The sequence below is a fragment of the Sus scrofa genome, chromosome 9, assembly GCF_054392235.1.
Source record: "Sus scrofa isolate SSC_HxYL_T2T_F1_AM1 chromosome 9, Sscrofa_HxYL_maternal_Yorkshire_Landrace_v2.0, whole genome shotgun sequence".
Lineage (NCBI taxonomy): Eukaryota > Metazoa > Chordata > Mammalia > Artiodactyla > Suidae > Sus > Sus scrofa.
The window spans coordinates 9050775-9065201 of record NC_139391.1 but is presented as its reverse complement, the minus strand read 5'-3'; positions in this window follow the sequence as shown (position 1 = coordinate 9065201).

Genomic DNA, 14427 nt, shown 5'->3' with positions numbered 1-14427 from the left:
GAGAAAGTGGGGAGATCACATTCCAGCCTCAGAAACAGCATGTTCAGAGGCCTGGGCACAAGTGAGAGTGGCACACCTGGGAGATTCAAGCAGACCAGCCTGGCAAGAGAGTCGGACTGGACAGTGGAGGCGAGTGACGTAGGCAGCAGGGGCAGGGGGACCCGTCTCCAGAGAAAAGCCTAGACAGGTGAGCAGAGGCCAGCTCTTCCAGGACCCTCAGGACAGGGATGGTGCTTGGGGGGGACACCATGGCATGGCTGTCAAGGCTGGTGCCTATTCGGATTGCTCAGAGCCCATTTCAAATCACTAAGTATTCTGAATATCACCCCTATTTCTTTTCTTTCTTTTTTTTTTTTTTTCCGAGCCTGGAATTGTTTTCAGCAAGGGGGTGACTCAATCAGATTTGTGTTTTACAAAGATTCCTGAAGCTTCTATAGGAGAAAAAGCTTTGGAGGGAGCCAAGCATGGAAGCAAAGCCATCCATGAGGAATTCATCACGGCTATGGTGAGAGAGAGGGTGGCAGTTGGGACGAGGGTGTGGCACCAGAGATGGGAGAGTTGACCATTTAGAGCACCATTTAGAGGGTAGAATCAAGGGGAGTGAAGGAGAGTTAGGCATGGCCTCTACCCACAATAGCTCACAGTGCCACAGAAGAAACAACGTGAATACACACAGCAGCTCAAATCAGCTCACTTCATCCTCGCCATGAATCTCAGAGGCAGGTCTCAATATTCCCCTTTTGCAAATAAGGGAATGTGATTTGCTAAAAGAACCCCACTTGGATGGGTGCTCCACATCCGGAGTGAACCAGCACTGACCTAAGTCAGCCTTGGCAACCCAACTCTGCTTTGCCAGCGACTGGTCTGGGGCTGGGCACATGACGCCACCACTGGTGGGGTCAGGCGGGGGAGTACGTGGGGAGATCTTCCTCCACATGGTAGGGAGTCACATGAGAAGAAAGTCTCTTTTTGCTGCTGCCCTCCCTTTGCTTCCTGTTTCAAATGCCATTAGTTACAGACATGAGACATGGAGCTGCAGCAGCTATCTTGTGACCATGAGGCCAGGGTTTAGGAAAGCCAGCAATACTGAAGAAGGCTGTAGGGAACTGAATCCACAATGACATCAGTGACCCTCACTGCGCCAAGCTGGGGATCATCTGCATCTTTTTGTTAAGAAAACAACAGATGTCCTTATAGCTTAGGCCCCTGTTAGCAGCACTGCCAATGACTCGCTCATACACGCTGGCTCCCAGGGTGCTTCAAACTCCCAACAGCCAGCTTCCCCTGGACGAAAGACTGCCCTCGGGCTGCCGGAGCCCACTTTGCCTGTGAGTGTGGAAAGGCAGAATGGCCTGGAAATGTACACCCCCCCCCACTTGCAGGGCCCCTTACCCAGTGACAGAGGAGTATGAAGGGGTCAGTCCTCCAGCCACCCTGCCCTGACCTGCGCAGCTCTGAGGAGTGATCTGTTCTATTGCTAGAGCTTCTCTGCAGGATGGAGCCAAAGTTCCCCTTGTGGGACTTGGCTTGATCTCACACTGGTTCTCCTGGTCCCGCTTCTGGACTTTCCTACTTCTGGATTGTCTTGGAAATAATTCCTAATACATCACGTTTACATGACGCTACTCTCAAGTTCTGCTTCTAGAAATTCCAACCTAAGCCAGCCACCATCGGTCAGGTTTCTGCATGTGCAGCCTAAACAGCATCCTAACAACATAACCCAGCAAGGCGAAGGTCTCATAGCAAGTTTGCTCAAACACAGCTTTCCTGTTTGCAAATGTTCCTCCTTTTTTTTTTTTTAAACACACCGATAAGCTGATGATTAAAAACTTAACATTCGGAGTTCCCCTCCTGGTGCAGTGGTTAACGAATCCGACTAGGAACCATGAGGTTGCGGGTTCGATCCTTGCCCTTGCTCAGTGGGTTAACGATCTGGCGTTGCTGTGAGCTGTGGTGTAGGTTGTAGATGCAGCTCGGATCCCGCATTGCTGTGGCTCTGGTGTAGGCCGGTGGCTACAGCTCCGATTAGACCCCTAGCCTGGGAAACTCCATACGCCGCGGGAGCGGCCCAAGAAATGGCAAAAAGACAAAAAAAATAATAATAAAAAATAAAAGTAAAAACTTAACATTGTAAAGTGCTATAGTCTCAACACAACAATGGCAGCTAATCACACCCATTTACTGAGCATCTCCCACGAACCTGGCACCTGGCTCAGGCTTTACCTTAGTGACCTCATTTAATCTTTATCAGAGCCTATAAAGTGGATACTATTTGTATCAGTTTCCTAGGCTGAGTAACAAACCACCATGAACCCAGCAGCTTAAAATACATTTATTACGGGCAGGGTGTTGGGCAAAATAGATGAAAAATAGGTGAGAGGGATCAAGAGATACAACCTTCCAGTTATAAATAAGTTGTAGCACACGCAATATAGTCAATAATACCCCATAATCTACAGCATACGCAATATAGTCAATAACACTGCAGTAATTTTGTATGGTGGCAGATGGTTACTGGACTTGTCATCGTGACCATTTTGTGATGTATTTGACTGTTGGATCACTATGGTGTACCCCGAAACTAACATAATACTGCACATCAATTATTCTTAAAAATACATTTATTATCTCACAGTTTATATAGGTCAGAAGCCTGAACACAGCTTAGGTGGGTTCTGTGCTCTGTGGTCTCATCAGAGACTCGACTGGGGAAAGGTTCACTACTAAGCACTCTCAAGGTACTGGCAAAACTCATGTCCTTGTGGCTGTAGGACTGAGGTCCCTGTGTTCCTGCTGGCTGTCAGCCAGGGGCGACTCAGTGCCAGGCCATCTTCCCCGGCCCGCCCACAACCAAACAACTTACTTCTCAAAAGTCAGGAAGAGCATCTCCGACTCCAGGGAGGGTCTGGCTCCTATCTTAGGATATTTTACGTAATGACATCAGGCCCAGGCAGGATAATCTTCCTTTTGACTCACCCAAAAATCAACTGATTTGGGACCTTTATCACATCGGCAAAATCCCTTCACCTCTGCCATTCTCCACTGGCCAGAAGCAAATCACAAGTTCTCTTCACAAAGAGAGGGATTATACAGGGTGCAAAAATCATAGGGGCCATCCTGGGGTTTGCTGCCACACTAATATTATCCAAATTGTATAGTTGGGGAAATTGGAGCAAAGAGGGCATTTTTTTTTTTTTTTAGGAATTGTACTAAAAAAAGTCATACTGCCCATCAGTGGAGGTGGAATGCGGTTTCAAATCCATGCACTCTACTTCAGAGCGTGCAGTCTCAACCATGACACAGCAGTGACGGCCCCAGGTACTTTCCCATTTCCTCATGTCACCGAGTCCCTTCAATAATCACAAGGAGGAAACAGAAGCTCAGAGAGGTTAAGAGACTTGCCCAAGGTCGCACAGTGGTAGAGTCATGGCAACAAACTAAGAGAATCAGACTCCCAAATCCAAGATCTAAAGCAGGGTAGATGAGCTGGTGATTTAATAGAGGACTAGAGGGTGCTGGGGCGGCGCAGGAACGGAGGAGGAAGGGAGGAATGTGGGAGGTGGCCCTTCCAAAGGGTTACAAAGAAAACGACAGAATGTGGCTCTTTGATCATGGGGGCGGTGGGAGAAGGAGGAGGAGGAAGTGCGTGTCCAGCGGAGACAAAGGCAAGGCAGCGGGAGAGCACAGGTGTTCAGGAGGGAGTGGGGATGGGGGTTGTTTCAGACCAAGATGAGGGCCTGTGAGAAAGGAGGCTGGAGATGGCCAAGACCCAGTTTAGAACATTAGGCTGAGGACTCAGAATTCTATCTTGAAGGCAGTTGGGAATCGCTGTTGGGATTCACAGAAGGGTACGAGCCGCCCCGGCAGCCATGCACAAACATGCCTCGAGGGGCTAATGGCAGGGTGTGGGAAAGGGGATTGTTTAGAGTTTTCTTGCCCCTAATAGCCCTTCCCACTAAAGGGCCCCTTTGGTTCTCCCGAAGCCCCAAAAGGGAGGGTGGATGCGTGAGGCTGTGCCCATTTTAGGGGCAAGAACATTGATGTCCTTTGACGGCCATGATGCTCTATGAGGGGAAGTGCGGCTCTGTGGGGGAGCCGAATGTCCCCCTTCAGTCACGGTGCTGGGGGAATGGGGAGCAAAATGCTTATTTTTTCCCCTAAAGACCATATGGCTCCCTCATCTTCTGCACACCCCACACTCAAGCACCAGAATCAACACAGCGATTGTGTGAAATGTGGATTTGGGGACCCAAGGCAATTGGAACTGATTCAGCGGGTGTGAGTAGGGCCAGGCTTTGGCATTTTATTGATTGACTGATTGATTGATTGCTTTTAGGGCCGCACCTGGGGCATATGGAGGCGAATGGGAGCTACAGCTGCCGGCCTACCCCACAGCCACAGCCACGCGGGATCTGAGCCGCATCTGCGACCTACACCACAGCTCATGGCAACTGCCGGATCCTTAACCCTCTGAGCCAGGCCAGGGATTGAACTTGCAACCTCATAGTTCCTAGTCGGAGTCGTTTCTGCTGCGCCACGACGGGAACTCCCGCTTTGGCAGTTTAAAGAAGCATCCCAGGTGGACTGGAAGGTCCGGGCTAACCCCTTAAGAAACCCTCAAGGGCTGAAGGGTCAAAACCCCAGGGAGTAGACCGCTGCCCACGACCGGCCTTCCCTCTCAAGGTGCCCTGCTCCCCATTCCTCTGGTGTCTGTCCCCGCGGGTACCAGACCTCCTTGCAAGCCGCGGCCTCCAGCCCCAACCCTCCAGGACCTCGTCTACAGCTCGGCAGACCCCGTCTGACCTAACGCCTCAGCTCAAACCCTTTGCACAAAGATAAAGGTCTGGATCCCCCGGCCCACCTGTGGGGGAGGGGACACACCAGCGACCCTGTTCCCTCGGCTCGGGCTCTTCCCCTGGGGAGCACCTCAACTTACCCCAGCCGCTGCCTCCTGGCCCCGGGGGTCGCCCTTGTCTTTCCCTGGGGACACCCTCCCAGCAGCCCGGGAAGGGCCGGCCGCCCAGGCGAAGGCTTTTATCACGGAGCAGCCTGGGGCTCCGAGCGCCGGGCCCCCGCCCCCGGGGCCTCCGCCGTCCAAGGCGAGATTCGAACTCGGGCCGGCGCCCGGGAAGGCTCCACTTCCCGCGGCGGCCGGCAGGGGTTCGCGGAGCCCGGGGCCGGCGGGGGGCGGGGACGCGGGAAGAACGGGGCTTTGATTCGCATCTCGCGGCGCAGACCCAGACACTAATTAAAACCGCCGGGGCCGCGGGGGCGGCGGGGCGGGCACAAAGCCGGCTTTGACCCGGCGGCGGCGGCGGCGCTGGCGGGCGCGGGGCCGCGCCGCACAGGGGCCGCTTGTGGGACGTGTTTGTTTTTGCTCGTAAAGCGCGGCCGCCGCCGAGCGCTGCCCTGGCGGCGAGGGGGGCCGGAGCCGGGAGAGGGCCCCTGAGGCCACGACCGCCCGCCCCCGCCCCCGCCCGGCCGGGCCCTTCCCGCTGCGGGCCTCAGTGTCCCCGTGGATGGCTTGGCGCGGATGGTACCCTCGTGGTGTCCCTAAGAATGAAGGCTCTGGGGCGCTTCCTGTACCCCAGGCCCTGAGCTTTGCCCACGTGGCTTTATTGCTTCCCTCTCGGAATGGCCCCATTTCACAGATAGAGCCCGGGGAGGTCGAGGGCCTGGCCCAGGGTCACAGAGTTCTAGAGCAAAGAGTCAGGCCTGGAATCCAAGACGGTGAACTCCAGGAGCTGCAGGAGGCTGCCTCCCCGCAGATGGAGAGCCAACAGGGAGTCACGAAAGGTGGGTTTCGGTGGGAAGAATGTTCCTGGTCAGAACCTGCCCCCTCCCTGCTAAGCTGCCTCTCAGAGTGAGCTCCCCAGCGTAGTGTGGTTTATCTGAGGTCCCTTCCAGGCCTGGCCTCAAGGATCCCCTGGCTGTGCATCAGTGCTGCTGCCCTGCAGGGGAGGCACCTTCCCACCTGGGTTGTACTGGGCGGCGGGGTGGGGTAGTGCGTGTGCCCGCAGGGGTGCGGGTCTGTACGGGTGGGTGGGGACCAGGGAAAGCTGGGCGCCTCCCGCCTTGGGAGCCCCTGTGTCTGGAAGGATCCCCTGGCCCCTCAGGAGGCAGCATCCCTGATGCTGAGGCTGGTGTCTGGCGTTTACACCAGGGCCTCCTGTGATGAGAGCTTGACCTGCCTGCCACTCCTCCTTCAACTGTCAGCCCTAAGCAGGGAGTACCTTCTCTGCACCCACCCCTTCTCCTTTGGTCATGTCCCACCCCCCTCCCTGGCTGGGGGAGCTCCCCGCGGGCCAGGCTCTCCCCTCCAACCACCGTGGTAATGAGGTGGACAAGGTCATTGCCTTCACTGCCTGATTAGGGGCCCTGAGGATGGGACCGAAGGGCGGGCCCACCTCTCTGATCCCCCCCTCCCCGTCCCCTCCCTTCATGAACTGACCCTGGGAAGACACGTGGATGGAGTGGCATTTTGTCTGGTGCCTTGGAATCAGAGCTCAGCCTGGGGCGGAAGAGGCTCAGGGAATTGCTGGCAGGGCACCAGCAGGGAGATACAGAGCCTGGTGGAGGCCTGAGTTCACCACCTGGGCAGGGGTGGGGGTGACAGACCGGGCACCTGAGTTTCCATCCAGTGACATGAGCCCTGATGGAGGGTCCTTTGGCGGGGGACCTGCCCCTCTGAGACTGGGCCTCTAAGAACCTGAGCTGGCCGCCTCTCCATCTCCTTCCTCCCACGTCCACCACCCACTGGCCCTTAATCTGCAGATGGTTGGCTGGGGTGGGGTGGGGCGGGGGAGCCCAGACCTGGCTGAGCCCAGGCACCTGTGAGCAGCGCACTGATGAGAAGAAGGAGGAGAGGGCTGGAGCCTGTCTCGAAGACTCTCTCCCTCCGGGAGCCCTGGGAGCCAGAACTTGGACAGAGACACCATTAACACAAAATTTGCAAACACGGCTTCTAAAAATAGCTCCAGTTGGCAAGGCCCACCTGGCACAGGCTGCACCTTTGCGGCTGCTGGCCCGCTCCCCTCAGTGCGCCGCCTCGGTCTGTCAGCAAGCGTGTCACTCTGCTCCCCACCCCCCGCACCCGTCCTGAGGGCGGCCACAGCCCTGGGTCCCACCCAAGGGAGCGATGAGGGGAAGGGAGGCGTGTGAGCTGGCAGAAGAGTCTTGCCTCTAAGGGGCTTGGAGGAGGCAGCGCTGCCCGCAGGGGGCTCCCGGAGTCGGGGTGGGGGTCAGGGAGGAGGGGTTGGGACCATGTGTACAGAGACCAAAGCAGTGTTTAAACTCCTGCAAAAGAAAACAGCCCAATCAGAGTAAAAAAAAAAAAATACCAAGATGAAAAAAGAACACATGGGGGCGGCAGGGCCGGGAGAGGGGGGGTCATGGATCCGAATGAGGGTCCTCGGGCCTTCAGAGCTGAGAAGCAGCCTGAGCTCTCCTCTTGTCCAGCCCCTTTGCTGAACAAATGAGGAAATTGAGGCCCACGTTGGAACGACTTGGCCCAGGTTCCCCCGCAAGCCGTGGCAGGACTGCGTCTGCTGGCCTGTTGCCCTTTCCAGCAGGCCCTTTGGCCTCCCTCCCCTTCTGTTGGCCGATGGCATGACCATCACTATTAATGAGTCTCAAGACACTCCTTTCCCATTGTTGGTTTCTTTAGAAAAGATTTATGGAGCACCTGTCGCGTGCCAGATGCTGGGGTCACGAAGGTGAGCTGGACGGGCAGCCCCCTGCTTCTGCTGAGTCCGTCACGGCCTAATGGCTGGGTCTGCTCAGGCGTGCACAGTGCTCTCCTGTGTTCAAGGTGTGTTCACGTGAACTCAGAAGACCGTACATATCATGTTTCCCAGGTGACAGGTAAGGAAACTGAGGCTCAGGATGGTTAATAACTTGTCCCGAGGCCATCCTGTACAGGTGGGACCGGCGTCTCCCCGTGTCGGCTCAGGAGACTTCGGGTTCTGTCTAAATCAGCAGGAACAGCCTGATTCCACTTGCTTCTGGAAGCCTCCTGTTCTGGGTGTCCCTGTTCTAGGGATGCTGGGACAAGCTGTGAGGGCACCGGGACGTCCCAGGGCCAGAAACACCAGATGGCCCTCAGTGCCTCTCTCCTGGTTGGACTCAGTGGCATCTCCTGGACACGTGGGTAGATCCCAGCCCTTGCAGAGTCATGGCAAAGCCTGGCCGCTGCCTACCAGCTAGCTTCTCCCCACTGTCCCTAAGCTGCCCATGAATCCATCAGATCAGGTGCAAACGCCCTTTCCTGGAATGAGCAGGTACAGCCAGAGCTGTAACTTCCTGCCTCTCACTCAGGCCCCCCTTAGGGTCCAAGCAGGAAGGGCTAATTAGTGGCGGTCAGCAATGAGAAGGCCTGACCGTGCTGGGCCCCTCTCCGCCCCTGGCCACTACCCCCTTGGGGCCTCTAGAGCCCCAGGCTCATCTGGGGTGGGGGGCTGCTTCCACTCCTTCTGCTTTTGATGCCACAGTGAATTCTGCTTTGCAGTGGGCTCATTCCAGGTGGGCCTGTCTGGGGCCTGCACATTCACACCCACAGAGGCACCTCATCACATCGACACCTCCCCACCTGCCGCCTGGAACTTTCCAGAACATCACAACACAACACTTGCCTTGAGTCCCCTGCTATCACACACCTGGTGGGCTGACAGGGCTCTGACTGTGAACCCAGGGAGTCAGTGGTTGTTGAACTCTGTTCACACTCAGAGATCCATGTGCAATAGAGCTGTGTCCCCTGCCTCAGTGAGCCTGCCACCTACATAGCCCCTGCTGGTGAAAATGGCCACTCTGGAAACAGAAATTGCTGATTTGAGTTGTATGCCTCTTCTAACCTAGCCACACTGCAGATGGGGGGGCGAGGGAACAGGGAGTTTCCATCGTGGCTCAGTGGTTAACGAACCTGACTAGCATCCATGAGGATGCAGGTTCAATCCCTGGCCTTGATCAGTGGGTTAAGGTTCCTGCGTTGCCATGATCTGTGGTGTAGGTCACAGATGCGGCTCAGATCTGGTATTGCTGTGGCTGTGGTGCAGGCTGGCAGTTACAGCTCCGATTAGACCCCCTAGCCTGGGAACCTCCATATGCTGCAGGTGCAGCCCTAAAAAGACAAAAAAACAAAACCATCTCTAGGCTGGACCTCAGAGAGCCTAGTGCTCTGTGAGGTGCCCTGGCCTGGGGACCCTGGCCCCGAGAGGTGCCCCAGCATCCGTGGAGGCAGAGCCATTCTGAAGGCACCGAGGGATGCTCATAGCCCGCTTATCCAACATTTTCTTCTGGTGAAACAGCTGCTCCACGCCCTTTGGAGGAAGCGTTTCTGGGCACGTTCTGCCGAGGGAAGGTCGGCGATCCATCCAGAAGTGGGGGGAGCATCAGCTCACAGATTCCCTGGGCCCTGAGGTCGAGTCTGGGAGGGGTCACCGGTGAGGCAATCAACCACCCATGGTCAGTAGCTCGGCCTGTGTGGATGCACCCTCTCAGGGTCTGGACTAGGCTGGCTAGGGTAGCGGCAGGGGAGCGTGGAGGAGGATGGAGCCGGCAGAGGTCTGCCTGGGTGTCCGAGTGTTGCCTGGCTCTAGCCCATGCGTTCCCCCTACCACCACCCCCACCCAGAAAAGGATTCCTAAGATGGCTTCAGGGAGCCTGTGCTCCTTGCCACCAAAATGCTTGTCTAGCTAACAGATTCTGTCTTTTAGGGGGTTTAAATGGGAGGCCCAGAGACCAGGCAGAAAAGAGAAGGAGGCCGGGTCGTGGGGCCAGAAGAGGCTAAGGAGGGAGCTGAGGCTCGGCCTTTGGAGGGCGCTGGAGATGCTCCCCGGCCAACAAAGCTGCAATGTAGATACCAACATCAAAAAGGCCATTCCTGGGAATTTCCTTGTCATGCAGGGGGTTAAAGATCCGGTGGTGTCACTGCAGTGGCTCGGGTGGCTGCTGTGGAGCAGGTTCGATCCCTGGCCCCAGGAACTTCCACAGGCCACAGGTGCAGCCAGAAAGAATTCCTGGGCTCCCTCACCATCCCCACAATAATCAGCGGGTCTCCGTTCCTTGCAACCTGTGCAACCCAGACTTACTGCTGGAGTCCTGCGAAAGCCTTCTGGCGAGGAGAAGCCCCAGCCATGGCATTAACTGCCAGTGGCCCAGATAAATCACTTCGCCTCTCCCAAGCTCAATTTTCCCATCTGGAAATGGGGGCGACCCATCCCAGTTTCTGCATATCCTCCCACAAGACACGATGTTGGCAGGGGGCAGGGGTTGTGCGAATACAATGAGATCACAAATTGGAAACCACACGGAGCCTCAGCCTCCAGTTACACGTGATTCATCTTTTATGAACTCACCCGTGTGAAAACACCACATGGCAAACCCTCGCCTACTTCCGCCCCTCAGGTTAGCAGATTCTTCAGTCGTTGGGTTAATGGGTACAGGAAAAAAACCCTGGATGCCTGGCACCATTGGGGTCTGAGGGGGCGCAAGAGAAAAAGACCCCAGGACAAGGAAAGACCCTCCCAGGGCTCACAGTCTGTCTGGAAGGTTGGGATTCACACAGAACAGAATCACCATCATTTTGGGGCAGCATCCATTCTCGGCCAGCTCTGCCAGGATGCGTTATACACGATGTTTCATGGACTAGACCAACCCCATCAGGAGGCTGGCATTTCCTCTGACTGCAGATCAGAGCATAGGATTCGGGGAGGCCCGTGGGGAGGTTGTCCTAACATCATATTGTTAGGGGCGGTGAAGCCAGGCTCTGCCCAGGAGGAGCTGCCTCTGAGGCTGTGGTCTGCAGTGTCCCTGGCCGCCTGTGGTTCTTGTTGAGAGGAGTCTGGATGCAGCAGGAGGCGCGTCCAGAGCAGCATCCTGAGTGATCGCCCCTGCAGAACGTGTGGCGTTCTCCCACTACCTCCCAGCGCCGTGTCTTCAGGTGTTCCCTCCTGGGACACCTGCTCAGATCCTGGCACATCTGACCCTCACCAGGAAGAATCACAGCTCCTGCGCATGCACGCAGCTGCTCCTCAGAAAGACAGAGGGCCCTGCGTTTGACAAGTTAGAACAAACGTCTCTTGCCTTGACCTCCATGGGGTCAAGCCCTCAGTGGGGCGTGCTTAGCAAGGTCTAAGGAATTGGGTGCAGCTCAGGATCTTGGTGGCAGCACCCAGGGTGAGCCCAGGATCTCTGGAGGCGTCACAAGGTGCCACTTAACCGTGGGCGAATGTGTGTGCCAGGCTCTTCGCTGGGCACTCGTGTTGCACCATCTTTTTATCTGCACATTAAATGCTATTGTTGTCCCTTCTTACAGATGAGGACATGAAGGCTCAGAGAAGTTTAGTGGCTTGTCCCAAGGTCACACAAGTAGTAAATGATGGGGCGAGGCCTGCATCCTGTGTCCTGACTCCCTAAGTCCAACAGGAGCCTTTTGGGTCAAGATCAAATTGACCTCAGAGCCATCAGGCAGACTGGTCTCCCCCCTCGCTGCACCCGAGCAGGCCTGCTCATCCCCAGCAACACCATCTGTGTCTCAGAAAACAAGAAAGAAAGGACACGTGAAGGTAAGAGGAGAGGCCAGGTCTCTCTGGGGCCGGTTTTTTTCTCCCCATCCCAACGCTGGTTCGGGCAGACAGTGGGAATCCGGTGACTGAACGCCACAAATTGTGTGTGTTTCCCTGGGCAAAGCACATCCTGAACTCCACTTCCTTTCGCCAGAGAGGCGGGGCTTTGGATGATCTGAGACCTCGCCCGCTCGGACCCTCTTCCCCAGGCCGACGGGACAGTGGCAGTGACCAACACACAACGCACTGGTGCTCTGGGAGCAGGCTTTGGGGGCAGGCCAGCCCCAGGGGCTGCTGCCCAGGGGAAGGGGCTCCAGGGCCCTGGAACAAGGGGCAACCGGAACCGGAGTCTGGTTCTCCTCCCTCCTCCGCTCTTCGGAGTGAGGCTGAGCAGATCAGTTCTCCCCTCTCAGCCTATTTCCTCAGCTGTAAAACGGGGGCCGAGGGGGTGCTGGGTGGTCTCCGAGTTTGCTTCTAGCTTCCAGTCCCGACAACCAAGGAGTTAGTCGGAATGGAGGAATTCCAGACCTCGGCTTTGCGGAGGGGCCTTAGAGATGGACTTTGCGGAGGGGCTTGGGGGTGGACTTTGGGAAGGGGCTTGGGCAGGAAGCAGAGCCGCTCTGTCCATGTGGGCAGGGGTGTGGCCTGGCTGAGCGTCCCAGCAGCCGAGGTGCCCGCGACGGGAGCTGGGATGGGACGACAAGGAGGGAAGCGGCTGATGGGAGAAGGCGGTGAGGCTGAGAGGGGAGGAGCCGGAGGGTCGAGACCCAGAAGGAGAAGAAGAGCACGGAGGTCAGACAGGTGGGGCGGGGGCGGGGCCTGGCAGAACCTCAGCTGCACACCTGGGGCAGGAACCACCAAGGGTGGCGTGACGTCACTGGTTACCAAGAGCCGGAAGTGCGGAGGCGGAGCCAGCCCAAAGCCACTTTTTATTTTCCACAAGAAAAAGAAAAAAAAAAAAGAAAAATGGAACCGCTGCCTGAGGAAGGGTTTCGGAAGTTTCTCCTGAACTCTTCCCGTACAAAACTGTAAAAGCACAGTGATGTCAACTAAGTAAAAGCAGTAAGTAAGCATAGAGAAAATGCTGGAAGGACCTCCTGGAGGGGAGGGAGGGAAGGAATACAGTGGGAAACAGGTGCCCCCGACTTCGATGATGTACCTAGGAGCTTATTTCTCAAGCCGGAGGCATGGGTGGATGTGGGCACGTGGAGGCTGACTATTTTTCTTACACTTTTTCTTGTGTGAAAATACAGCTTACAAAAAAACCCATAGGGAAATTTGCCAAAATCTTGTGTCGTTCTTTGAGCATATGCAATGATCTCGCTTGCTATTATCTTCTTTTTGCTTTTGGTATTTTCCACATGCTCTACATGGAGCAGATGTGGAAAAAATAAGGAAACCTTTTAAACAAAATAGATAAACGCCTCCTGCCATGATCCTAACTTTAATCTTCAGGGCAACGAAACAGAACTGTTTGAGCCCCCTCATCCTCGTGTTCTCCCCCTTGCAGATTCCCAGGCTCAATACACCACCAGCCCCCCCCCCCCCCGCGCCACGCTCCATCTCTCCAGAGTAAAGCTCCCCGTTCTCCTCGTTCCCCAAGCCCAGTAACCCTCTAAGTTGAAAAAGACATTCATCAGGTTTATCATAAGAAAGAGAGGCATTTGAAACTTAGCTCCAGGGCCTCGTGGTGGGTCACTGAACTACCTCTCAGTTCCCTGTCTGTAAAGTGACCCAAGACGTCCATGAAGATCAAAGGAGATGACCCACACAGAACATTCAGCACTGCCGAGCAGTACCGGGAACATCGGAAGTATTTAATTCATTGTCATCGTCATGTTCATTACCATCATCCCTGGGGACTGTCCCCCGCTTCCTCCTGGAAGCTTTCTTGACTCGAAGGCAAGATTGCAGTCTGAATGGGGCACCAAGCTAGCCCTCTCCTCCTCCTCCTGGTGACACATCTGGATTCTAATCTCAGCTCTATCATTAACACGGAGGGCGAGTGCCTTCTCTTCCTTGTGTCTGCGTTTCCTCTTAGGCTCGGACTTCCTGCTCTAAGAGGCTGTAACCGGGCTGACCCTGCAATTCATCCTTCAAACCAGAATCCTCCTGAGAGTGAAAGAGGGTGCTATCTGTAATTACCTGGGATGGCTGGGTAAGCCCGGAAAGTTCTGGGAACCCTGGGAAGTCTGGTCACTTCATTCTCAATTGCCCACCAAGTGTGGTAGGCAGAATAATGTCTTTCCCCACCACCACCACCAAATTGGCCACTTCCTAATCCCTGGAACCTGGGGATATGTTGGATCGCATGGCAAAGAGAACCAAAGTTGCGGATCAGCTGCTTGAGATGGGAGGTTATCCTGAGTGATCTGGGTGAGCCCAGCGTGATCCTGAGAACCTGATGCACTGAAGAGGGAAACCGAGAGGGAGTGTCAGGGCGATGCAGTGTGAGAAAGACTGGACCAGCCTTTGCTGGCTTTGAAGATGGAGGAGGGCCATGAGCCACGAAATAATGGGGCACCTCAAGCGGCTGGAAAAGGTAAGAACATAGATTCTTCCCCTCGAGCTTTCAGAAAGGAATCCAGAGCGGCCCATGTCTTGATTGTAGCCAGTGAGACCTGCTTTGAAGTTCTGACCTCCAGGACTATAAGATAAAAGAATACGTGTTATCAGGAGTTCCCTTCCTGGCTCAGCCGGTAAGGAACCTGACTAGGATCCAAGAAGATGTGGGTTCCATCCCTGGCCTTGCTCGGTGAGTTAAGGATCTGGCGTTGCTGTGAGCTGTGGTGTGAGTCACAGACATGGCTGGCATCCCACGTGGCTGTGGCTGTGGTGCAGGCCAGTGGCTATAGCTCCCATTCGA